Below are 27,535 nucleotides of genomic sequence, written 5' to 3' on the forward strand. Positions count from 1 at the left end.
ATCGGCTGAGTGCTGGCAATGTGGAGAGATCGGCCATCTCGCTCGATCATGTGGCGAAGGGTGGCGGGCTCAGCGAGAGTCCATCAGATGGCGAGAGTCCAACAGACAGCATGAGTCCATCAGAAAATAGACCTGCTGGACTTGCGGAATGTTGGGTCATTTTCAGAAGGAGAGTAAAGAGGTTGTGTCTGCAAAGGTCATAGGTTGAATAAGAGCGAAGCGGGAATGCACAAACAAAGCTGAAAGTGCTCGGGAAAATAGAGTTATTAAAATAAAAAATGGAAAATGTGACTGATTAGAATAGAAATAGAAACGAAGATACATAGATAGGTTAAAAGGTTTGATTAGGTGTGCAAGTTACTAAAACGGTTTGGAAGACTAACAAGGGTAAGTTGGGGCTGTAGAGGGAGGAAGTAACTGGGAAATTGCATGGGCTAATCGTACTAACAAAAATGATGGTTTTAAACAGGAACAATGGAACCTTTTTAATATTAGACAGAGTTAATAACAAAGGTCTATTTATAGTAGTGATTATACATACTTGATCCAAGGGTGGTCAAGGAGACTAAAAAAAAAAACACACAACATTGGAACACAAATTTTTCTTTCTTAGTTTTGACGGGGGTATTTATGCCTCTAGATGATAGTTTAATTCTGTTGGATGGGTGTGTTGCATGAAGACACTCACAATTTTGGTAGGTTTGCAATTTTCTTTGTTTTTGTTTTGACACTCTGTTTTGTTTAGGAACTGACTGGCTGGGGGGATCTCTCGCCGGTCAGGGATAGCAGGTGGTGGTGACACAGCGGGACTGGTAGGAATGTCTGATATAATGGGCTGGAAATTAAGAGTGGACGAGAGCTGGTTCATGGTTTGTTTTCCGCTCATTGAGAGTCCAGATGTAGAATCTGGGGAGTTGTGTCACGTTTTTGGGTATGGTAAGTGTTGGGGAAATGTGTTTCTCTGTCTATAGGTCAGCTCTGTAGGTTTTGGTCGCCATTGGCCAAATAGTTTTCATGTAGGGTGCAGACATGTGAATTTGATAATTGACTTATGGGAGACTCTGCACCGGCTTGTTGAAGGCTGGCGGAGTGTGTGGGATGTGTGTTTAAAGGGACTGTGGTTTGTTGCCATGCACATAGGTTCTGTTGGTGATTGGCCTCGTCTAGAGCTGGCTGTCCGGACCGAGGAGGCTGTCTGGAAACAAGGTATTGATAGTGTAATAAAATGGTTATTCCACTCTCAAGGGTGGAAGTAGTATTGTGTTGAACTTGAGATATTTGATCTAGTACAGTAGTACAGCACAAAAACAAATGAGACAAAGGTGATTTGATTGAATGTGAACTTAAGAAGACGTGAAATATATAGATAATTAATTTGGAGAAAAATGTATTGTCAAATGCAGAACAGTAAAGATGTATCTGTGAGAAAATGAGACTTTCCAATCCATTGTGTGTTTGTAAATAACAATCCAAAATGCAAAAAGGACAGAGGGAAAATCGTTTCCTTCTGTGGAAAATCGGAGCAGTACCAAGAACTGCCCACAACAAAGAAGAGGCTGTGGTTAGCACAAAATACAACAAGAAGAAAACGGTCAAAACGAGTTAGCAGTAAAGACCTCAGGAGGTTTGAACAGGGATAACTGACAGGGATGAAAGCGAAGAATAATTGAGGCCTCAGTGGTCTTTTCAAGGAGAAGAGATGATTTATATTTGTGTTATGGTTTGACACCGACCCCAAACGCAACGACACAAGAGAGTAGGATTCAGAGTTGCCAAAAACAAGGGCTTGTTTATTAAGACTAAATAAACAGCACAGACTGGGAAGAGTTCAAACAAAGACTGGAATACAAGCAAGGATGAATGTTGCTGCTCTGCAGCTTCTCCCGGGATGGTAGTCAGGGGAAGCAGACGCTGACGTCAGAGCCGCTCTGCAGACTTCTCTCGGCAGAAACTCCGAGGTGGTTGCGGGACCGAGAGAGAGAGAGGGAGCGAGTTAACTCAGAGTGCAGGTGGAACAGAGCAGGTGAACAGGAGAGGTGACTTGTACCCGAAAACAGAGTTATCCAAGTGACTGAATCTTCGGTGTAAATACACACTGTGAGTAACGTTCCAAACACAATCCCAAGTGATAGATATCTTCGGTGCAAAATAAACACTGTGAGCGAAGTCCCAAAATACAAATCCAATGTGATAATATCTTCGGTGTGTAAACACACAGTGGGAGATGTTAGGCCAAAATATTATCCCAATGAAACAATCCAAAAAAGGCTAAACGCTGGGTGAGTGACTGTCTGATAAAAAGCTGGAAATCTTCAGTGTTATATAAACACACGAAAAACGGAATTGGATCAAAGACAGTCATAAAAAACTCACCCAGGCGTTGTGCGTAAAGAGCGTTGGAACAGAATGGAGCGAGCGCGTCGCCTCGGGGAAAGGGTGTTCCAAGAGGAATGCTTCTTGGAAATCCTGGAGGCAAAGCACAGGGAAACAACAGCAGGCAGCAGGAACGGCGAATGCAACAGAAATATCAAAACGATCCAACAAAACTTGAATGGGGAAACGGGGTATAAGTAATACGGGAATGCTTAATTGACAAGCAGTGACAGCTGAGGGATTGATAAGCGTGTGGACGGGGGAGAACCAATCAACGACGTCTCTGGGAAGAAGCGTGTGAATAGGGGAATGAAATGATTAACAGAAAACAAATGGAAAAGAGCGAGTAGGCTTAAAGGAACAGAGCGAGTAAGTGAGCAAAGGACAAAAACCTCACAGTACCCCCCCCCTCCACGGGAGCCACCCGGCGACCAGGCCGACCCGGCTCGTCAGGATGGGCACGATGGAAGTCAGTGATCAAGCCGGGATCCACGATGAGCTGCCGGGAGACCCAGCTACGCTCCTCAGGGCCGTAACCCTCCCAGTCCACCAGGTATTGGAACCCCCGGCCCCGCCGACGAACGCCCATCAACCGGCGGACCTGCCACTGGGGGTGACCATCCACCAACACGGGAGGCAGAGGATCAGGAGCTGGAGGCATAAGGGGACTGAGGGAGACGGGCTTAACCCGGGAGACATGGAACACAGGGTGAATGTGCATGGACGCAGGAAGTTTCAGGCGCAGGGCCGCCGGACTGAGTACCTTCAGGACCTCGAAAGGTCCGACGAAACGGGGGTTGAGCTTCTTGGCCGAGGACCGAAGCGGGAGGTCCTTTGCGGAGAGCCACACCCTCTGCCCAGGGAGACAGGCACGCTCAGATGTCCGGAGCAGCGCGGTCCTGGTGATCTCCCAAACTCGTCGGCAGCGGTCGAGGTGGTCCTGCACGGAGGGAACTGCCACTTCCGCCTCCTGTGCGGGGAAAAGAGGGGGTTGGTAGCCCAGGGAAACCTCAAATGGTGAGAGGCCGGTGGCGGAACTGACCATTAAATTGATGGAGTATTCAACCCAGGGAAGGAAACGGCTCCAGGATGCCGGTCTCTCGGCTGCCACACACCGAAGAGCAGACTCCACGCTCTGGTTCATCCTCTCCGTCTGTCCGTTAGTCTGGGGATGATAACCAGAGGAAAGACTGACCGTCGCCCCCAATCCCTTGCAAAAGGCCCGCCATACCTGGGAGGTGAACTGGGGCCCCCGGTCAGAGACGATGTCCTGGGGAAACCCATGAAGGCGGAACACGTGGTGAGTCAGGAGGTCCGCCGTCTCGGCCGCCGAGGGAAGCTTGGAAAGGGCCACGAGGTGAACCCCCTTGCTGAATCGATCCACCACGGTCAGAAGGCAAGTGTTCCCCTGGGAGGAGGGAAGACCTGTGACGAAGTCTAGCGCCACATGTGACCAGGGACGGCTTGGAACGGGAAGTGGCTGTAAGAGCCCGGAGGGTGCCTGGTGTGAGGCCTTGCTGCGGGCACAGACCGTGCAGGCCAATACGAACTCCTTGACGTCGTTCCGCATGGTGGGCCACCAGAAACGACGAGCCAGGAAGGAGAGCGTGCGATGGACGCCAGGGTGGCAGGCGAACCGGCTGGTATGGCCCCAAAGCAGCACCCGGGACCGGACAGAGTCGGGGACGAAGAGACGATGAATCTTCTCCGCCTTGACGAAGAGCCGATTGTGGAGGAGGCGCTCCAGCACACGTCGGACATGCTGGATGTGTTCCTCGAGGGTCCTGGAGAAGATGAGGATGTCGTCCAGGTACACCACCACGAACACCTCCAGCATGTCACGAAGGACGTCGTTCATGAGTGCCTGGAATACCGCCGGGGCGTTGGTGAGGCCGAACGGCATCACTAGGTACTCGTAGTGGCCCCTGGGGGTCTTGAAGGCGGTCTTCCATTCATCGCCCTCACGGATACGGACAAGATGGTAGGCACTCCGGAGGTCCAGCTTGGTGAAGACGGTGGCCTGGGTCAGTGGCTCGAAGGTGGAGTTCATGAGAGGTAGAGGGTACTTGTTCTTGATGGTGATCTCGTTGAGCTGGCGATAGTCGATGCAGGGTCGCAGGTCCCCATCCTTCTTACCAACAAAGAAGAAACCGGCCGCCACCGGGGAGGAGGAAGGCCGAATGAGTCCTGCTTCCAATGACTCAGAGATGTAGAGATCCATCGCCTTCTTCTCCGGAACGGTCAGACTGTAGAGGCGGCTGCCGGGAAGGGGAGCCCCTTGGCGGAGGTCGATGGCGCAGTCATAGGGGCGGTGAGGTGGAAGGGCCTGAGCCCTGGATTTACTGAAAACCTCCAAGAGGTCGTGGTACTCGGGAGGTATGGACGAGAGGTCCGGAGGCGACTCACCAGCGGGCCTCCGGGGCGGGGGACAGGACGCCGCCTGCAGACACAGGGCGTGACAGGAGGAGCTCCAGCCCTTGATGGTACCGGAGGACCAGGCGATGTGGGGCTCGTGCAGCGCGAGCCAGGGCCTACCCAGGACCACCGGGACAAGGGGGGATTGGGTGATGAGGAACTGGATTCTCTCGACGTGGTTCCCAGCGATGGTCAGCACGACTGGGCCGGTGCATTGAGAGATGTTGGCCAGGCGGTGTTGGTCCAACGAAAAGATCTCCAAGGGCCTCACAAGGTCCTCAAGTGGAATGTTGGCTCGGGTAGCAAACTCGAAGTCGAGGAAATTCTCGTCTGCCCCAGAGTCGATGAGGGCCTCCACCGTGGCTCGTTGGTCCCCCCAGGCCAGGGTGACGCTCATCAGATGGTCAGGTGGTGCGCGGCTCTGGGAATGGGAAAAACGGCTCACCAGGATTTCCCGGGGTCTCAGCGAGCCTGATCTTTTGGCCGGGTGGGGCAGTCGGCGATTCGGTGTCCCTCCCTTCCGCAGTAGAGGCAGAGACCGGACCTGAGCCTTGCCTCACGCTCCGCCTGGCTCAGATAAGAGCGTCCCAGCTGCATGGGTTCCTCCTCGCGAACCGAACGGGAGGACCCGCTACCACCAGTTGTGTTGAGGACAGGGCGTCCAGGAGTGACGTCATGCGTCCGGGGAATCCGGGGTACCTCAGGAGGTAACAGTCGGGTCCTCTCGCGCCTTCTCTCCTGGAGGCGTCCGTCGATGCGGATGACGAGGCTAAACAGGTCCTCGAGGGAGTCGGGCACCTCCCGGGTAGCGAGCTGGTCCCGGACTGCGTCACTGAGCCCCCTCAAGAAGGTTAGGCGAAGTGCAGGGTCGTTCCATCCACTCTCCACCGCCGCCAGTCGAAACTCCAGGACGTAGTCAATTACCCTGCCGCTCCCCTGTCGGAAGGTCCCCAACCGGGCTCCAGGGTCCAGACCTCGGGCTGGATGGTGGAACACTCTGCGGAGTTCCGCCACGAAGTCTGGATAGGAGAAAACAAAATCTGCATCCATTGCCCAGGAGGAAGTGACCCACTGGGCAGCATGGCCTGAAAGCAAGTTCGTCATATAGGCCACTTGGGACCCTCTAGCAGTAAAACGGCTTGGTTGATGACGGAAAACCAACTCACATTGCATGATGAATGTGGCACACTCCTCGGGATTGCCGTCGAACAGCCGTGGGACGGAGAGACGGGGTTCCCGAGGTGCGGGATCTGCTGGGGCTGCGGGGAATGCTCCTGAAGGATGTGAGGGAAGTAAAGCATTAACGGTGTCGCTCAGCGAGTGAAGCTGAACGAGAATACCAGATTGTTGTCCCGCCAGAGCGGCCAGTGACCCTTGAATAGGCAGGACCTGTTCCCTGAGATCCTGCACCGCAGCCGCAGCCCTCTCTAGTTGGTGGCTGTGATCCTTGGTCAACTCGACTTGAATAGCAAGTGCGGTTCTGACCCTCTCTGTGTCGGCTGGGGTCGTCATTTTGGTTGGATCGTAATGTTATGGTTTGACACCGACCCCAAACGCAACGACACAAGAGAGTAGGATTCAGAGTTGCCAAAAACAAGGGCTTGTTTATTAAGACTAAATAAACAGCACAGACTGGGAAGAGTTCAAACAAAGACTGGAATACAAGCAAGGATGAATGTTGCTGCTCTGCAGCTTCTCCCGGGATGGTAGTCAGGGGAAGCAGACGCTGACGTCAGAGCCGCTCTGCAGACTTCTCTCGGCAGAAACTCCGAGGTGGTTGCGGGACCGAGAGAGAGAGAGGGAGCGAGTTAACTCAGAGTGCAGGTGGAACAGAGCAGGTGAACAGGAGAGGTGACTTGTACCCGAAAACAGAGTTATCCAAGTGACTGAATCTTCGGTGTAAATACACACTGTGAGTAACGTTCCAAACACAATCCCAAGTGATAGATATCTTCGGTGCAAAATAAACACTGTGAGCGAAGTCCCAAAATACAAATCCAATGTGATAATATCTTCGGTGTGTAAACACACAGTGGGAGATGTTAGGCCAAAATATTATCCCAATGAAACAATCCAAAAAAGGCTAAACGCTGGGTGAGTGACTGTCTGATAAAAAGCTGGAAATCTTCAGTGTTATATAAACACACGAAAAACGGAATTGGATCAAAGACAGTCATAAAAAACTCACCCAGGCGTTGTGCGTAAAGAGCGTTGGAACAGAATGGAGCGAGCACGTCGCCTCGGGGAAAGGGTGTTCCAAGAGGAATGCTTCTTGGAAATCCTGGAGGCAAAGCACAGGGAAACAACAGCAGGCAGCAGGAACGGCGAATGCAACAGAAATATCAAAACGATCCAACAAAACTTGAATGGGGAAACGGGGTATAAGTAATACGGGAATGCTTAATTGACAAGCAGTGACAGCTGAGGGATGTGATTGATAAGCGTGTGGACGGGGGAGAACCAATCAACGACGTCTCTGGGAAGAAGCGTGTGAATAGGGGAATGAAATGATTAACAGAAAACAAATGGAAAAGAGCGAGTAGGCTTAAAGGAACAGAGCGAGTAAGTGAGCAAAGGACAAAAACCTCACAATTTGCTTGTTTGAATCTCCCTCGATGGTTTAGAGTGTTAATCTTTTATTGGTGTGATGTAATAATCTTTTCTTGCAGAGTCAATTACACAAAACAGACACATTGAAGCTAATTACATGGATAATGTATAGTCATAAACAAAAAAGCTGATAAATGGTACGATGTTCTTTTTGTATAAAGAAACGGACCTAGACTGGATGTCGTATTAATAACTGATAATGTGTATAACTGTGCAAGAAGAAAAGGTAGGTGAAATGATGAATTTTGTAACTGTACAGATGGGAATGGGTTTGGTAGTTCGATTTGTGTAAATCTTGGATTTTTTTGAATTTTTTGAAAATATTAGCAAAAATGGTAATTATGGTTTTAACATGTTTAATTTAGAACATATTGGTGCTATATAGTTGGTTATGAAACCCACTAAGGGTGGATTGTCGTATATTATCTAGATCAAACATGTGAAAATATCAATGGAACTGTACAAAATAATATTAGACGAAAATGCTGATTTGACAGAAGGGCCACAGGAAACCCCAGGAGAAAATGGTGTCCTCTGTGGCCCCAGGCTTAAAGAGGTTGAGACACAGTGACTCCCCCGACCAGGTGGCAGACCTTTAAGGTCATAAACTGACCCCTCAAGACTATATTGAGATGGGCAGGAAGGAGTGGTATTTACTTTTAGCTAAAGAAGAACAAAAGCTTACTTTAAATGACCCATTTCCCCCACGGGAGAACCTATTTGGTAAGAGATAAAAGAGGAAGAAATAATATCTTTGAAGAACAGGAACCAACTGAAAATACAGTTGAGGTCAGAGGTCTTATTGACACTAGCTGAGCAATTTCAGGTTACGACACGGCAGCTGGTCAGAAGACTAAGGCCTCAGAGGTCAGAAAAGTAACACCAGACCATTTGGAATCTCCCCTTACACATCCGATTTGACTGACTTTAGGACATACATTTAACAGGCTCAAGGCTATTGGAATTTAAGCAGAATGCCACCAGTTACACATTAACTATAGACTAAATAACAAGTTAACCAAGAGTAAGACACAGTTTGTAAATTAATGTCAATACTGAACAAAATACTTAGTGATCAAATAAAGCTAGAACTAGATTAAAGATTTCTTTAGAATAGAAATACCACCAGTAGGATGAAACTCCCAAATAAGGCAATTTCATGAGTTACAATATGGACATAACTCTTAAAACTATAAGGATAACAGTAAAACAAAAATAATGCATTTAATTGGTAAATATCAGAGGTTAAGGGTTAGACCATTTGCAAATGTTTCATGGAGACTAGAAAATTGTCCTACACTGTGAAAATCAAATTACATGTGGTGAAATGACTTCTAAAACTGTTTTCAGCCAAGACGACCATTAGCATTGTCAAGAAAAGTGTCCATGTGTTTGGGTTCAAATATTATGACTTGATTTGCTAATTCTAAATGTAAAATAATGAATCCAATAGGCTAATTTGTATAAACTTAGTTCTCTTAAAGAAAATACAAAGGGGGCAAGCCTTTCTTGACCTCAGAAAAGACCAGCTGGTTTCAAATTGAAGGGACCTGGAGCGAGACAGACACACCCGGAGACAGGAGGAGAGCACTGGAGACCTGGGAACGGGAGCACTGGAGACTGGAGAAACCGGAGACTCGAGAGCCGAGCCGGACACACACAGAGCGATGGACACAGATGATAGACGATCGCCTCGCAGCAGGGGAGCCAGACTCCACCGAGCCTAGACGAGATCAAGCGCTCCCAACCCGCCGAGGATCCGAAACCAAGGTTGCCCTGGCGACCACCAACCACAAAGAGAAGCCGCGTGTTGTCATGGACAACCCGAGACAGAGAACCACACCGGAGAAAGCGTTGATCGGCCGCAGCTGATCAGATAATGGACAAAACCGCTCATCAAAGAGACGATTAGCTATACCATGAAGACCATGTACTTGTTTGATTCATAGAGATGTTTTATTAAGAATGGAATAAACACACCAGTTTGTTTTATTCAAGACCACCTCGTCTGCGTTTTCCTTAATAGAACCGAACACCTGAAATACAAACAATGCAGAGAGAAGGGTAAAGACTATACGATCACAGAACTGATATAAATGAAGAGAGATACTTCACAGCAACAGTCAGTTGTGTAGTTTACTCCCCGACCAAGGTAAGAGAGGGAAAAAAAAGTGAGAAAGCGACAAAATAACAGCTCTCTAGTGTTGTTCCTGCTAGGCTAACTGCATCAGCCCTAGAGCTAACGCAGCTAGCCAGCATTGTTGGTTAGCCTGTCGGCTAAGTAGACTACTGATGGTAAACAATTACAAGGTTATATGCTTATTGTGAATGGCACAAAAGATAGGTTATAGAGTGTTCGTGTCTGCATTGAATGTCGTGTTTATGTAGCCTACTCACCCACCAGGTCAAGTGAAAGATTGACAGCTTCTGAGTGTCATCGATAGTCCATACTAGGTAGCCTGTCAGCTAGCCTGCAACGCAGCCAGTTAGCCTGCTAGGTAGCTTGTCGGCCAGCCTGCTAATACAACCAGCTATGCGATCTTTTGGTTATCTAGGCACAGTCGCCGTTTTCAGATAGTTTTGGATGAAGTCGGCTGCCAAAGCTGGGTCTTCGAATCGGTGTGCCGAGTTGTCCGGTAGAGTTAGCCTCAGAACTGCAGGGTAAACAAGTCCATACTTCACTCCATGGCAGGTTCGCAGCAGGCGTTTCACCTCACCAAAGCTAGCTCGCTTCTTAGCTACTGCCATTGTATAGTCCGCAAAGATAGAGATCCTTTTCCCATCGAGGAGCAGGGGAGACCTTTTCCCCGCTTGCTGCATCATATCGTTGCGTATGTGGAAGTAGTGTACCCTGATGATAAACGGTCATGGGGGCTCTCCTTCTCGGGGGCGACTCCGTAGGGTGCGGTGAGCTCAGTCCAGTAGTGGCTTCTCCTCCAGGCCGAGTAGCTTCTGGAGCAGCCCGGCTATGTACTCAGTTGGTCGTGGACCTTCTGCTCCTTCTGGTACACCCAGCAGACGGATGTTGTTTCGCTGCATTCTGCTCTCCATATCCTCACATCTGTTGTCTAGGTACTCTACCCTAGTCACCAGGGAGCCGACGGTGGTTTCCAGCTCACAGATGCGGGTGCTGTTATCTGTGGCGCCGCGTTCCAACTCCACTATAACCTCTCCTTGCGTATCAAGTTTATTTTGTACTTTCTCAATCGACTCTTTTAACTCGTCTTTGACTGACAGCATCTCCGATCTGAGAGAGTTTGAAAGGGAGTCGATTTTAGCAAAGATATCGGTCTTAAGAGAGCCCATCATGGCTTGTAGTAGTCCAGCAGTTAGGATCCCGGTTTCGTCACCGGCCTCCGTGGCGTCTGGTGTTGGGCATCCTTTTTGTGTAAACGGCATTATAAGTTATATTTCCGCACTAATATCACCGATATTTCATCAATTTCGGTTTGAATGACTGTTCAAACACCTACTTAACACATGTGTTCAATTTGATAAGAGTATAATATGCAAGTTTAGTCACACACTCAGGAGCGGTGGGGAAGCGTGTCTTACATCCTCCTTCCCTCCCCCCCTCTTGGACACATTCTAATCCAGAAAAACATTGTGACTGGGGTGCGGGGACCTTGGGCTCAGGGGCGGGGACCTGGGGCTCAGGGACGGGGACCTGGGGCTGATAACTGGTCTGGTGTATGGCATGCAGAGTAGATGCAATTTGTTCTCCTATCTGTATGGCAAGGTCTGTGACGAGGCTGCCTAAATCGTCTGACCTAGCGAGCTGCGGGGCTGTGTCACTGCCATGCGTGATCGGAGTAGATGTAGCCACTGGCCCCACTGCTTCTAACACTGACTGGCGAACTGTAGACTGACTCAGTTCTACAGGACCCACCGGTCTTCCCCTCCCATACATAAGAGCTGACTGACCCAGTGTCGTATATTTAATGAATAAAAAAATGCATGAATTAGAATTGTCAGTAGAGGAGAGAGACCGTTTTATGGTTCAGAGGAGACAGTTTCCCTGCACCCAACCAGGTGGCTGACCTACAGATAATCACTAACTCCTCTAGGCTATTTTGGGGGAACCAAAGAGAGGATTGTTGATTTTAGGTAACAAGATCAGTTTATCTCTGTCCTCCCCACGGTCAGACCATCCTCGGAAAGGCCATATAAAGTGAAATGATTAGCTTGAGGACTGATAAAACGGAGCCGGGGAGAAAATACCTCAGTCTGAACTTAATGACCCACTGAGGTCATTAAGTGCGGGAGAGATGCAGCTGGTACAGAGAGATTAGGCGTTACAAAACTATTAAAAGCTAAACCCCAAAGTAACATAGTAATCGACCAATGGTTAGTCTAGAAGCAAGCAGATGGTAGAAACAAACACTTTAGTATCATGAATGAGACGAATTGGCCACTGGAAAAGCTAAATGCAATAATTACATAATGGTACCAGTGAAACTTATATAGAGAAAAACGGGGTTACTCCTTCACAAAAGGTGTTAAAACAACTTGTAAAAGTCTAAATTATATTAAAACAGTAAGAGCTATGCATGCAAAAACAAAGTAACTCAACAAGCTACTTAGTTAGTTTCTACGTCAAATTAATATACTCCCTTTTCTTGACTCTTGCTGTATCAAAAACAGTACTGTGTTTGCAAATCTGGTAAGTCATAAAATGTATAGATGTAGTAGTACTGAATATAGTTATGTCACATGTCCTGATGAAATTGCTGCTGCATCCCTTTGACAGGGGTGTGTTAAGCTGCTGTGTGGTGCTCATTCTGCAGTCTGTTGGTAGAGTTTTTAATTCAATCAATTCGATTAAGCCGTATAGCCATGGGACGGCCAAAAACCTAGTCTCTACAACCACCAGTTACCTTACATGGAGTTGGGTGCTCAAATTTAAGATGACGTGACATACAGCAGAAAAGAGTTTTAGCCAATAGGAAACGCCCGAGCCCGGGAGACGTCACGCACGTCTCCAGGGGCTCGAAGGGGGGGGAGGATTTTCCTTTTTAAGCAGGATGGAGAGAGGAGAAGGGAGCGCGCTCAGACGAACCACGGGACACAGCAGGACGAGAGACTCAACCGGAGACGGAGAAAAACCTGGAAACCTCAAACCGAGACGCAAACCCCGGCCTAAATACTGATTAGAATAGAAGCTGTGAACCAGATAATTTTCAGCTGTTGTTTTACCAATAAAACAACAGTCAGACTGTTTTCACCCGTTAGCGCTGACTCCGTCTCCAATCCTTTTTGAATGAACTTGTTACAAAAACGTGTGAGTACCTAGCAGAGTACAGTAGCTAGCCACTATACAAACTTGAGACTTTAGCTACATAGAATCTATTGAAAGACACGTTAATCTGGCGCCGTGACTACTGGGCTGATCATCCAATCCTACCCACCATCGAGGGCACTCCTACAGAACTTCAAAATCTCTCAAGCAGAGCAACGACGCCTGACTTCACCATCCTCAAGCAGAACAACAACCAGCAGAGTTTTAACGGTGAGTTGAAGGGGAAGATGTGTCTAGAATGGTTTAGGGTCGGGCAGCAATTGAACAGGGTTGGCATAGTGTGTACTGACGATGTTGTAACGACGGAAATCGGATTCCAATTCTCACAGATTGGACTGGTCTCAATCGGACAATATTGTTGGTTGCAATGAGGGACAAGAGAGGACGCGCGATCGGGTTGAACGGTAATTTGGTTCAGGTCGCGCGCGGCCGGGGGACAGGGAGTCATGCGAGGTTACATGACAGATTTCTTTCTTAGACTCGTAGAGCAAGTACAGTAACATGGAAGAGACGTCTCCCATGTGTGCTGACAAGGCAAACCGACGTCATACAAATCTGGGTTCACCTTTTGTTGAATCTAAAGAAATATCAAGCTTCTGGAGGAAGGATAACGCAGGAGATGGTTGATTTGCCGCAAAGCGCCATCCAAGCCGCCAGGAGGCTCTTGCAAATATACTCTCTGCGGGCTGCTTAACTTGTATGGAGAAAGACTCTGGAGCATAGTAAGGCGATTCTCAGACCTTGGTATATAAAGCACTTGTGGGAGAAATTGGTTAAAGGAACTGCGCTTATGTTCGGATTAAGGAATGCACTTAGAAGCGGTTAGGAGATGTATATAAAGTACTGTTTAGTAGCGAGGCTAATGGAGACCTATGTAAAAATGTATATATATATATTGGTTAGAAATGTAGGATGACACATACATTGAATCAAAGTTATAAAAGGGGTTGCGTCGTCATAACGTTAACGTTGCGGGTTGCTATATATGCTGCGGTGAACGGAATAGATTGCCGTTTGAACCCGTGAGCTAATGCTATGCTGGGCAAGGCTAATACATGCTAAGCTAGGCTGCAAGCTAAAGGGCAATGCTGGGAGCTGGCCCGGTGCTAATGGTGATAATGTTGCTGGATGAAAGTATGAGAGTAACTGTGGAAATGTGAGAGAATGGGGGGGAGTGGCTGCGTGATGACGCACTTGTTATTAGGAGGGTGAGGGCGCCTTCTGCAGGACGTTGGGAGTACTGTAGTGCAATAGAGGTGATGTGCGAATAAATACAGCAGGGGGCGGTGTTGTCTTTGGAGTTGATACACCTCTTTTGTTCCATGGTCCCCTCGCTTGTGCTGGCTCTCCCTCACCTCCCTCTCTCCCTCGGTTGCCCCCCACTCCCTCACCTCCCTCTCTCCCTCGGTCGCCCCCCTCCCTTCCTCCATCCCTCCCTCCCTTTCTCTATCTCCCTCGCCCCCCTCCCTCCCATACCCCCCTCCCGTACCTCCCTTCCTCGCCCCTCCCTCACCTCCCTCTCTCTCTCCCCTCTCCTTTCCTCCATCCCTCCCTCTCTTTCTCTCCCTCCCGTGCCCCCCTCCCTCCCATACCCCCCTCCCTCACCTCCCTCTCTCTCTTTCTCCCTCCTGCGCCCCCCTCCCTCCCATACCCCCCTCCCTCACCTCCCTCTCTCTCTTTCTCCCCTCTCTCCTTCTCCCTTCCTCCATCCCTCCCTCCCTTTCTCTCTCTCCCCTCTCCTTTCCCTCGCTTTCTCTCCCTTCCTCTATCCCTCCCTCCCTTTCTCTCTCTCTCCTTCCCTCCTTCTTCCCCTTTATGGGTAAGTGGTACAGCACATGTAGTGGTACTGGAAGTTTCATTCGGGACCCCCCCCCTCCCCAGTATGTTACTTCGCCGTCCCCCTTCCCCACTGTAGCTACTATAGTGTGTGCCCCCCCCTCCCCACTGTAGCTACTATAGTGTGTGCCCCCCCTCCCCACTGTAGCTACTATAGTGTGTGCCCCCCCCTCCCCACTGTAGCTACTATAGTGTGTGCCCCCCCCTCCCCACTGTGGCCTTCCCTATAGTGTGTGCCCCCCCCCCCTCCCCACTGTAGCCTTCCCTATAGTGTGTGCCCCCCCCCTCCCCACTGTAGCTACTATAGTGTGTGCCCCCCCCTCCCCACTGTGGCCTTCCCTATAGTGTGTGCCCCCCCCCTCCCCACTGTAGCCTTCCCTATAGTGTGTGCCCCCCCTTCCCCACTGTAGCTGCCATGGTGTGTGCCCCCCCCCTCCCCATTGTAAACATCTCCTTCCCTCCCCACTCCATCTCCTGCACTGTCATAGTGTGTGCCCCTCTCCACTCCATCCTTCCCTCTATACCATAGTGTAACCCCCCGCGCCGTTATAGTGCTCTTTCCCTCCCTCCCACTAGGTGAGATGCCTTAGTGGGAATTACCTTCCCTCCGCATCCCTCCCTATTTCATAGAGTACCTTTCCTCTCTCTTCCCTGAAGGTGCTCTCTCTCGCTCTGCCCTTGCTTTCTTTCCATATTACTCGGTCCCTCTTTGGGGGATCCAGACTGTGGTCATGGGCTAGAATACTAACAAATAATAATATTGGACATAGGGATTAATTGAACTGTTAAGGTTGACTAACTAACTAACTAAGGTTCCACCACTGGTGGAAAACCATGACAGATTTGGCTGGCGGTCTCCACCAAAATCGGAGGGTTAGGGGACGCCGCCTACCTCCCTTTAGAGATGAGCTATGTTTTCGTGTTGTTGTATGAATGGTATTGTTGTTTCAGGCCCCCCCTCGTCTAAGTCTCTTTTCCTCCCTCCCTCCCCTCCTTTCCTAGCTCCTTTCCTAGGAACATCACTCCCTCCCTAGCTGTTCACTCCCTCTCTAGGCTTTCACTCCCTCCCTAGTCGTTTCTCCTTAGTTCCTCCCTTCCTGTTTAGTCTAGCATACTCTAGTCTTCCCTGGACTCCTCTCCCCTAGAAACTCGTATTTGCTCCCTCCCTCCCAAGCTCCTCCCAGGTATTCCCTCCCTCACTATCACTCCTTGCGTGTGCGTCCCCCTCCCCGGCCCGGCAACACCCTCCCACCCCCTCTCTTCCGCTCTCCTATTAGATAATATTGGAGGGTTGGTTAGGGGTGGGGTGGGACGTGGTTGTATATTGTTTGGTGAACGTGTTGTTATAAGGGGTGTTGTTAATTGTTGTTTTTGGGCGTTGCAGGGAAAGTAGGAAACGCGCGGCAGGAGGAGGGAAGCAGGGATAACGCAGAGGAGGGCAGGCCGGTCCAAGGATGTTTGGTTTGTCTAGGCATGCGGAGTGCGCTTTAGTGACGTGCACTCTGGTAACAACTTTCATGTTATGTACGGCGGGAGTTATGCTGTATTTTTGGCCCCAGGCACCGGAACTGATAAATATAGACGTGGACAAGCGGGCATTGCAAGAGCCTCATACAAATATGTTTATAAAAATAGCAAGGGAGGTGGCGAAGAGTGCGAATAGGACTGATTGTTATGTGTGCGGCCTAGCACCGGAATCTGCTGCAGCCGGTTTACCGCGTATGGCCCACCCGGTCACTGAGTGTCATAACTCTGTGATGAAGGGATATAATTTGCCTTTCCTATGTAAGTGAGTGAGTGAGGTGAGGATGGAGGCTTATCGTAGGACGGGGCGGTTGCTAGGGGGTGAGACGGGGCAGGCTCCATTGGATGTTGGGCCTATTCCGGTGGCAGTTAGGCCGGAGGGGTTTACAAGATGTGAGGACGGCGAGAATGGTAAGTATGTGGGCACATTGGGAAATTGTGTAGGTGGGGTGAGTCTAGGGGCTGCAAAGGTGGCTGCACAGGCTCCCCCAGGTACGTATTGGATTTGTGGTGAAAATGCGTATGCAGCGTTGCCAGCAGGTTGGAAAGGAAGATGTGCGTTGGGATATCTGGTGCCGGCGATGAGGGTAGCTGATGTCTTGCCGTCACACCCTGGGGCTAGGAAGGCGCGGGCTGCGGCTCATGCGGATCGTTTTTTCAGGGTGGCGATTCCCTCATATGGGACATATGCAAATATGAAGGAGATTGATCATTTGGCTAAGATATTTGAGGACATGGCGGCCACGACGGCAAAGGGGTTTAGCCTAGAGAATGAGGAGATGCGGTCATTGAGGCTGATGGAGATGCAGACAAGGGCGGCTTTGGATTTTTTGTTGGCAGCTTCGGGGGGTACATGTGCGTTGATTGGTCAGGAATGCTGTACTTATGTGCCCGCCAATGGTGAAATAGGGATGCCAGATGTGATAGCACATTTGAGGAACATTACGAGGGATCTCCATGACTCTCGAGAGGGTTCATGGGATGATTGGGGTCAGGAGCGGCTGGGGTATATAGGTTGGGTAATAATTAAGTACCTACTCTATGCAGTGGTGATATTTGTGATATTAGTCGTGTGTGTGTCAGTGATTAGAGCATGCTTTGGCTATCTGATTAGGACTCTCTGCGCAGCCGGCCCGGCGGTGGAGAATTCACTCTGCTCGGCTGCACCTGTTATGATGAAGATGATGGCGGTAGAGGTGGATGAGGCAGGGAGCCGAGCGGGGGTGGGCGTTCCGTTGGTGCCAAGATATCACGAGTACGCCCTGGCTACCATTTTGTGATCTGAACTGCTGGACAGTCTGGGTCCATGGGTGGTAGATGGGGTGTACAGGGGGTATGGTAATAGGGGACGCGCCTGGGGATATTGTAGAAGTAGTGTTTGTGATGTATGGATGCATTTTTGTTTCCATAGTAGGTACACAAGGAAAAATGTGATGAGAGTTATTAGGTCCCTGGGGTCTGGTGCTGAGTCTGTACGGTTATGCATGATCGTTTAGTAGGGCACTGGGTTTCCTGGGGTTAATAGGCTGGGAGACGAGACGGGGTGCCTGGGCATTAACTACCTTGTACCTGTGGTGAGGTTATCCTGGCCTCTGTGGGGAGTCTGTAATGGATGCTTCAGAAAACAGAGGGTGGGGCCTTGCGGCGTGCAGGGAGTGGTGTCAGGAGGTGCTGAAGGACGGTGTTAGTGGACACGTGTCTGAATAAGACAAATGTCCACTGGGGGAAAGTAGTATTGAGAAATGGAAACAGAAGAATGAATGAAATGTGTAATCAGGGTTGAGACACTAATCTAAAATGTTTGTGATTTTCGAGGTGAAACAGAATATTGGAGTGGGACCACGGGGAAAATATCAGAAAGCCGAGATTTGACGAAAGAGGAATCAACAAAAAAGCGGAAATAAGGGAGTAGACACCGAAGACGCAAACACCACTGTCAATCACAATATCTCTCAAATTTTTGAAAATTGTATGAATTAAGTTAAAGGATTATTCATACTGTTGGTAAAGAATCTCTAAAAAATTAGATGTGGTATGAATTTTAGATAGAAAATATATTCATACTGAAAAGACGGAGTAAAGTGAGATTCCAGTTGAAAATTAAAGAGAACTGTTGTATTTTGTGCTCTGTTTTTCAGCAGTTCTGCCAGGCAACAAGGGCACCGCAAGTCAGGTAAGACTACAGATCACCAGTGAAAAGGGAAAGAAGAGAATAGACAGTACCGTTAGCGGTTGTTCAAGCAGGAGATAGTCACAAAAGAATAGACACCTACATTTAGACAGGGAATACAAAAACCACTTTCTTGCCTGCTGCCATTTTTGAAAAAGAGAACCTGAGAAAAAGAGTTCTTAGATTAGAAAACAAAAAGAGAAATTAAAAACTCTAGTAAATAAAAAGAAGAAAACGCATATAAGAAAATGGAAACTGTGGCAAATAAAGATGCGACTACCCTAATTGGTTGGAGGGAGGATAACCCGATACAAGTTATTGCTAAAAGTAATCCTTACACACAGGACAATCCTTATTATTTGGCAAAACTTACTAAGTTATCACTGAAATGGAACAAAAGATGGCCACACATCGCCAAACCTTGGCCTATTGAGGGCTCTTTTGATTTGGCTATAATAGCAGATCTGCATGCTCTTAGGACGGAGGAGGAAAAAGAGGGAAAAATTACAAAAAGAGGGGAAAAACGCATGCAAGAAATATCCACGTTAGAACAATTCGCTCAGGAAGCTGAGAGAAGGAAGAGTGAGGAAAAGGGCAGTTCGACTGTCAGTGAGGAGGCCCTGCCGACAGAGGAGATAGCCCCAATCACGACCACTCCCCTGGCCCCTAATAGGACAATAGTCACCTCCCAAAGAGCAGCTGAGGTAGTCCCGCTCACCCAAGGACCCCTACCGAGAGCAGAACAGGTAAGAACTGAGGTAGCTATAGCACCCCCACCATATGCCAGCAGGAATAGGGAACCAATATACCCTATCCTGCCTGTGATAGAAATGGATAGCCATTATGATATAACCAACAACAGCGGCCGTAGGACAGAGACGGGACGGGCAGTGACAACAATCACCCTAACGCCTGGAACAGACGAGCCAGAGGAGGTGAGAAGGAGGGAGTGAGGCATTCAGCCCCACAATTTTCCTCATACCAGAGCGGCGGAGAGATATCAAGACGAAGAGATACATCGAAGGATACATGTACCGTTCACGGCCGCACAGAAAGACATTCTCTGGGCGGAAGGAGAGGGACGCCGAAGCGACGACAGGAGGACTTGGGATGACCAAATAGAAAGTCTATATGACAGAGATCTCAGCAACAGAAGAGACTATCCCCAGGGAAAGTCAAGGCAAGCTCCCATCCGTCGTCGTCTCTCCCCCCCTCAGTCAGCAGACACCTGGAAGATTCAGAGGAAGACTTAGAGATGGGGGAAGAGGAGACAGAGAACGAGAGGAAGAGGAGAAAAGGGAGAAAGTCCCCATGGGAACGACACCAAGAAGAAGAATATCTGCTCCAATCTACTCTTCCCCACCCACCGTCGAAGAAAGCAGCAAGATGCTGAGACTGACGGAGACCATGGAGGAATTAAACCGACGGCACCAGGGAATGACTAAGGAAAACCGCGAGATGGAAGCACAGATACAGTCCTACCACGAGGCCAAAGACAACGTTTCCGAGGGATACAAAGCAAGCTCCGAAAACTGGAGAAGGGCCAACACCGCACGAAAAGCGTTGGAAAACCAAATAGATAAAGCAAGGGATGAAATCAAATAGTTGAGAAAGGCAGAAGACAAAAGAGTGACCAGATCCGCTACCAGAGAGCAAACGGCCAGCATGCAACCATTAATGATAAGACATCAGGGATTGGAGTACCAGCCATGGAATGCTTCAGACATGTCCCAAATATCGGAGAAGTTGCCCTCCCTCCAGAATGGGGCTTTTCCGTGGATTGCCAAGCTGGAGGAAATGATGGTAGGCCAACAGCTGGCTATCGGCGATGTCAAGCGATTGCTCTCTCACAAAGTAGGAGTCGCGGTCATGGAAGAACTACTAAACAAGGCTGCTATGGTGCGGTACGTAGTTTCAGGAGCCCACGACCAGGACCTCTTCGCCGCCCACAGAGGAGCACTGTGGCGAGTCCTGCGGGAAACCTATCAAACCATGATGCATCCAGACAAGATCCACATTGGTGCCTTGGAACCTAATACCCCCCCCAGGGAGTATGTGGCAAAGGCCTACGCCACCTGGAGAGACATGACTGGCCAAGACCCCGCAGCTAATCCAATGGGGGAGGCGATGCTTAGAGAAAAGATACAGAAGGGCCTCTCCAGTGAAGTGAGACAAAAACTGAATGAAGTGGTGTGCCTGGGAAGCCTTCCCTTACGTGAGCCATCAAGTGGAGCTGCACAGGAAGAAGGAGCAACAGGCCAAGGACAAAGAAACTGCAAGCCAGCGAAAGCTCTTGTACCAACAGCCTGTCGAGGCAATCAAGGTGGTGGAATACCTCCAAGCCATGGTACAAGCCGCACAGCCCAGAGCCGAGACGGGGAATAGTGGACAACTGAACAACCAGGAACCAGCATAGCCCAAAAAACAGGAAGAACCGGCACCCTTACAACAACAGAATCAGAGGGGATCGAACTGGCAGCCCCGAGGAGGGTATGGACGTCCAAGAGGAGGATCGTCTGGATGGCCGGCATCGACTGAGTGCCGGACTTGTGGAGAAATCGGCCATCTTTCGCGACACTGTGAAAAAGGATGGCGAGCCCAAGGAGCCAGCAGCAGGGGTCGAGGAAATAACAGAGGAGGTGGCCGAGGAGGATATGGCCGACTCCAGGATCAGTGGTACGGACCGAACCAATACCAGACCCAAGACCAAGGCCAGACCCAAAACCAATGCCAGACGCAAGACCAGAACCAGCAACAGAACATGGGCCCAGTAAATCCATCCAGGGGGCCGGAACAGACGTTCTGACGAGGCCCAGATAGTTCAATGGGGGGGTGTCAGCTGTCATTGTCACACTTAAGGGAGGAGCCAATAGTGCACGTAGCGGTGAATGATAAATCTGTAAGGATGATGGCAGACACCGGCGCAGCGTTCACTGTAGTCCAACTTAAGGATGCCACACACCTGCCCATGTCCGGTCGATATGTGCGGACAATTGGATTTGAGGGAATAAAAAAGCTGATCCCAGTGACAGAACCTGTCACCCTGAAGTACAGAGGCAAAGAAGCGACTGTTTCCATCTTGGTCTCCGACACCGCACCCATCGGCTTACTGGGCAGGGACGGCCTTGGTATGCTGGGGATGAACATTTTATGCACGCCTGATGGTTGTGTGATCGACGTCCCAGAAGACCATTACTATCAAATGATGCAAAGGACAGACCCCCGACCACCGGAAGTATACTGGTTGGGGAACCTAAGCCAGGAATTGCTCGGACCAGCGTTGGAATGGGAGACATTCATCACCGCCAATATGCCAGATGCAAAGAACCCAGAGACACCATACCATTGCACTCTACAGTACTATAGAGATGCGGATCAGAGACAAGCCAAGGAGTGGCTGAGAAATCAACCAGAGGAGGTGCAGCTCAACGCCACCAGCATAATAATGGGACCCCAAGGAGCAGCAATACGGCTTGCACGGAGCACCTATCTGCAAAAGGAACACGAGATCACAGGCAGCGTTCCCCACGTGACGCTAAAGATAACTGACTCGTGCGATCAACAACACATCGGAAGGATGATGAAAGAGGCAGAAGAAATGAAGTTCGAACAGACGAAGGAGAACTGATTCATATGGATAAGCCCGGACAAGCGGTTCGTCAAGATAATGATTCAAGGCACAGGGATGGGACGTCCCCAGACGGTGCAGCTGTCACAGGAGACAGTGGAAGAAACCCCCCAGAAATTGAGCCTCCAGGAGGAGATGATGGGGGCCATACCAGAAGTGCTGTGGTCAAAACATAGCACCGACATCGGACTGATCAAATCTGCTCAACCAGTTAGGGTGGAGCTTAGACCAGGAGCAACCCTGCCCTGGGAAAGTCAGTACCCACTGAAGGAAAAAGCGGTGGCTGGAATCGAGCCACAGATCAGAGGACTTCTAGAAGCCAGAGTACTACGGAAGACAAAGAGCCCCAAGAGCAACACGCCGTTGCTTCCAGTGGAGAAACCTGACACCTCGTACCGTCTGGTACACGACTTGAGGGCCGTCAATGAGGTTTTAATTGACTATCCCGCCGATGTCCCAGATCCCCACACACTACTGACATTCATCCCGCCGCAAGCTGAGTATTTTACGGTTATAGATTTGTGTAGTGCTTATTTTAGTGTACCCTTGAGAAAAGAGTGCCAGCATTTTTTTGGTTTTACCTATAAGAATGAGCATTATGAGTACACTAGGCTCCCCCAGGGATTAAAGCATTCTCCACATATATTTAACAAGATCTTAAGAGAAGATCTGGACGGATTAGACCTGATATTAAAATCCAGAGTTATTCAGTATATGGACGACATTATCTTGTGTGCCGACGATCAGACAACATGTCATAAGGAATCTATCGAACTATTGCAACTACTAGCAGAGAAGGGACACAAGGTGTCTTTGAAAAAATTGCAATACTGTCGACCTAGGGTAGCATATCTAGGCCAATCGATTTCACAGGGCCATCGAGCTATTTCAGAGGAACATTTGGTGGCTATTAAGAAAGCTCCCAAACCAGTGACTGTACGTCAGATGATGGCTTTTTTGGGAATCGTGGGGTATAGTTCCACTTGGGTGGAGAATTACACAGAACTAGTAGGGCCTTTAAGAGCCATGATAAAAGTGTGCGGAAACGACAAGTTGAGTGCTAAATTAACATGGACTGAGGAGGGCCTGCGGGCATTTGAGACCATAAAGACCCGTATGTTAGCTGCCCCTGCCCTGACTTTGCCTGATTATACCAAGCAGTTCATACTATATGTCTCTTCCTCTTCAGATCAGAGGTATGCATGCGCAGTGCTGGCCCAAAACACCGGAGTGGGGAGCCATCCACAACCAATAGGATACTACTCCATCGCCTATTCAGAGGTGGAAATGGGAATGCCTCCGTGCTACCGAGATTGCTCCGGGGTTTTCTTGATGTACGAGAAAGCTGCAAGTATCATGATGGGGTATCCAGTTAATATTATGGTAGCACATGCAGTACAAAATTTGTTGGAATCTGGTAAATCTGCACTAACGATACCTAAAAATATCGATATCTTAAAAATTATTACAGGATTTTGGAACAGGAAGATGTTACTTTGACTAGGTGTTCCACAGTGAACCCAGCGCAGACCCTTCCTAAGCCTGAGGATGGAGAACCTCACGACTGCGTGGCTGAAGCCGAGAGGTACTCCAGACTTAGAGCTGACTTGCAGGCTTTTCCGTTTAGCAGTCCTGATTTGGAACTATGGACAGACGGCTCATGTTACAGAGTTGGAGAGGACCTAAAAGCAGGTTACTCTGTAGTAAAATCACAAGGTGATGGGTTTGTCGTAGAAAAAGCCGAAGCCTTGACACAACCCTGTTCAGCTCAGCTGGCAGAACTAGTCGCTCTGACTGAAGCGTGCAAAATGGCAGAAGGCAAGACCATTAATATCTTTACTGATAGCAGCTACGCACAAAATATAGCTTTTCTCTACGGAGCGGTGTGGAAAGGGTGAGGTTTTAAGAGAGCAGATGGTACCGCCATAAGACACGGTAGTCAGATAACCAATTTGTTGAGAGCAATAATGAAACCCAAACAAATTGCGATTATCAAATGTGCTGCCCATCAGTCTGATGAGTCTAAGGTGACCAGAGGTAACAACATGGCAGATGTCGCTGCCAAGCAAGTGACAGGTGCAGACAGAGCAGGTAAGGTATTGGTTATCACACATGAGGTGGAGTTGGAAGATAAGATTACTTACAAAGATGTTTTGACCTTTCAGGAAGAGGCGAGTCAGGTGGAGAGAAATCTCTGGTCAGCAAGAGGGGCTAGTAGGGATGGGGCAGGTTTGTGGCGGAACCATGAAGGACTTGTGGTTGCACCAACGGGCCTGGTCGGACTGCTGATCCAAACTGCGCATGATTTCTGTCATGCACACCGGAGAGAGGTGAGTAGGAAAATAAAGGAGTATGGTTTTTGGGCGCCAAACCTGCTACGGCAGATTGATTGTGTGATAAGTAGATGTGCGATTTGTTTGAAAAATAATGCACGAAGAGGGATCGTTGTGTCCCCGGGACACATCCCCACACCAAATGGCCCAATGAGAGAACTTGTGATTGACTATGTAGACATGATAAAACCGATTAGCCAAAAGAGGTACATTCTTGTCATGGTGTGTCGGTTTTCAAGGTGGGTAGAGGCTTGCATAAGGATGCTGCCTCAGTGGCTAAGTTCTTATGCCAGGATTTGATAAGTCGTTACGGAATTCCAGATAAAATCTGCTCAGACAATGGAAAAGAATTTGTGGACAAGACTGTATGTTTAGTACTCCAACAAATGGGGATAAAACAGCGTTTCGGGTCCGTTTACCACCCTCAGAGCCAGGGGGCTGTGGAACGCATGAACGGGGTACTTAAGAACAAATTGGTTAAGATCTGTCAACACACAGGTCTAAATTGGCTGAGTGCGCTACCGTTAGCCCTGATGGCGTGTCGTTCAAGCGAAATTCGGGGCCTGCGTTTAACACCGCACGAAATGTTGTTTGGCCGATGTATGGTTGTGCCAGGCTTGCGCGCAGCAGGCAAAGGTCCGAGTTTGGACAGTCTGGACCACGAGATGCGTGAGTACGTGAAGTACATGTCAAAGATCCATGGGGCAATCTATGATTATGTCTCTAGTAAACAAGAGACAGAAGAGGAGGAGAATAGGCGGAGTACTCCTCAGATAATACCAGGAGATTACTTTTATGTAAAAGTGTTCAGACGCAAGTGGTACGGCGCGCGGCGGGAAGGACCGTATGAGGTCGTAAGAGCTACGGAAAAAGCTCTACAAGTTAAAGGATCACCAATGTGGTTTCATCTTTCGCATTGCGTAAAAGCCCTGCAAGATGGGCAAGAATTGGAATCCGAACCCCTGTTCATTGATCAAGAACAGGAGGAAATGCACGACGAAGGGGAAAATGAAGACGATTATGGGGAACCAGACAGGGGGCAACATGATTGTCCCTCTATGGGAAATGAAGGATTCTTGCAGGAGCCAGACAGAGGAGATCATGAATTGGAATTGAAAAATTATGATTTTTCCTCTGTGGACTTTGGCGGAGTGCCAACAGCGGTACAGAGGACGCCGGAGGAGATAGCGATTAGCGCAAATGCAACGGAAAGGCCACGGCCAAAAAGGGTTATCAATAGACCTCAGAGGTTTCAATGAGGATAACTGGCAGAATTGTGGCTAAGAGTAAATAGACCTCAGAAGGTCCTTGCGAAGGAGAAATTTAATATTACATTTTTTATGGTTTATGGTTTAAGTCTCCTTCGTTTTTATTAGAACTGTTAGTCTTTTATTGGTATGATGTAATAATCTTTTCTTGCAGAGTCAATTACACAAAATAGACACATTTGGTTAATTACATGGATAATGTATAGTCATAAACAAAAAAGCTGTTATTGAAAGGGTGGTTCCTTGTAAAAACAGGAACAACTTTCTTAGTCGGATGTCATATTAATAACTGATATTGGGTACAACTGTGCAGACGAGAATGTTGGTGAAATGATGAATTTTGGAATTTTTGGATTTTTTTGAAAAATTGTTTAAATCTTAAATAAATATTATATCATTTTTGATTTTGAAATTTACTGGTCACATAATGAGGGTAGACCCCTCAGAGAAGGGATTGTCGTATATTTAATGAATAAAAAAATGCATGGTACAGTCTCTCTAGAATTGTCAGTAGAGGAGAGAGACCGTTTTATGGTTCAGAGGAGACAGTTTCCCTGCACCCAACCAGGTGGCTGACCTACAGATAATCACTAACTCCTCTAGGCTATTTTGGGGGAACCAAAGAGAGGATTGTTGATTTTAGGTAACAAGATCAGTTTATCTCTGTCCTCCCCACGGTCAGACCATCCTCGGAAAGGCCATATAAAGTGAAAGATTAGCTTGAGGACTGATAAAACGGAGCCGGGGAGAAAATACCTCAGTCTGACCTTAATGACCCACTGAGGTCATTAAGTGCGGGAGAGATGCAGCTGGTACAGAGAGATTAGGCGTTACAAAACTATTAAAAGCTAAACCCCAAAGTAACATAGTAATCGACCAATGGTTAGTCTAGAAGCAAGCAGATGGTAGAAACAAACACTTTAGTATCATGAATGAGACGAATTGGCCACTGGAAAAGCTAAATGCAATAATTACATAATGGTACCAGTGAAACTTATATAGAGAAAAACGGGGTTACTCCTTCACAAAAGGTGTTAAAACAACTTGAAAAAGGCTAAATTATATTAAAACAGTAAGAGCTATGCATGCAAAAACAAAGTAACTCAACAAGCTACTTAGTTAGTTTCTACGTCAAATGAATATACTCCCTTTTCTTGACTCTTGCTGTATCAAAAACAGTACTGTGTTTGCAAATCTGGTAAGTCATAAAATGTATAGATGTAGTAGTACTGAATATAGTTATGTCACATGTCCTGATGAAATTGCTGCATCCCTTTGACAGGGGTGTGTTAAGCTGCTGTGTGGTGCTCATTCTGCAGTCTGTTGGTAGAGTTTTTAATTCAATCAATTCGATTAAGCCGTATAGCCATGGGACGGCCAAAAACCTAGTCTCTACAACCACCAGTTACCTTACATGGAGTTGGGTGCTCAAATTTAAGATGACGTGACATACAGCAGAAAAGAGTTTTAGCCAATAGGAAACGCCCGAGCCCGGGAGACGTCACGCACGTCTCCAGGGGCTCGAAGGGGGGGGAGGATTTTCCTTTTTAAGCAGGATGGAGAGAGGAGAAGGGAGCGCGCTCAGACGAACCACGGGACACAGCAGGACGAGAGACTCAACCGGAGACGGAGAAAAACCTGGAAACCTCAAACCGAGACGCAAACCCCGGCCTAAATACTGATTAGAATAGATAATAATAATAATAATAATTTAGGACCTGCTCCGAGGTCATCAATTGGCACACATGCGATGCATGCATGCAATTCGTATCTGCGATTAACCCATCCCGTCGTCCTTCCCCCCCAAGGGCAGCCGGGAGCAGACAGGCGTCAACGTGAGCCGCGCCAGGGGACCAATCCAAGTGCTCCTGTCCGTCTTCGTCAAGGACGCCACAGCGTTAGCGATCTTGTTGTTGTGCATGTTTTTCCATTGGGTTTATCTTATCGGGGGGGAAACCCTTGCGAGCACGGGGAGAACATGCAAACTCCACACAGAAAGGCCTGGGAGATACCCCACCTGGGTAACTGGCATCATGGAAACCTGGCACACACACATAGCACACATAGCACACACATCCA

The sequence above is a fragment of the Notolepis coatsorum genome (assembly GCF_963971535.1).
Source record: "Notolepis coatsorum genome assembly, chromosome: 3".
NCBI lineage: Eukaryota > Metazoa > Chordata > Actinopteri > Aulopiformes > Paralepididae > Notolepis > Notolepis coatsorum.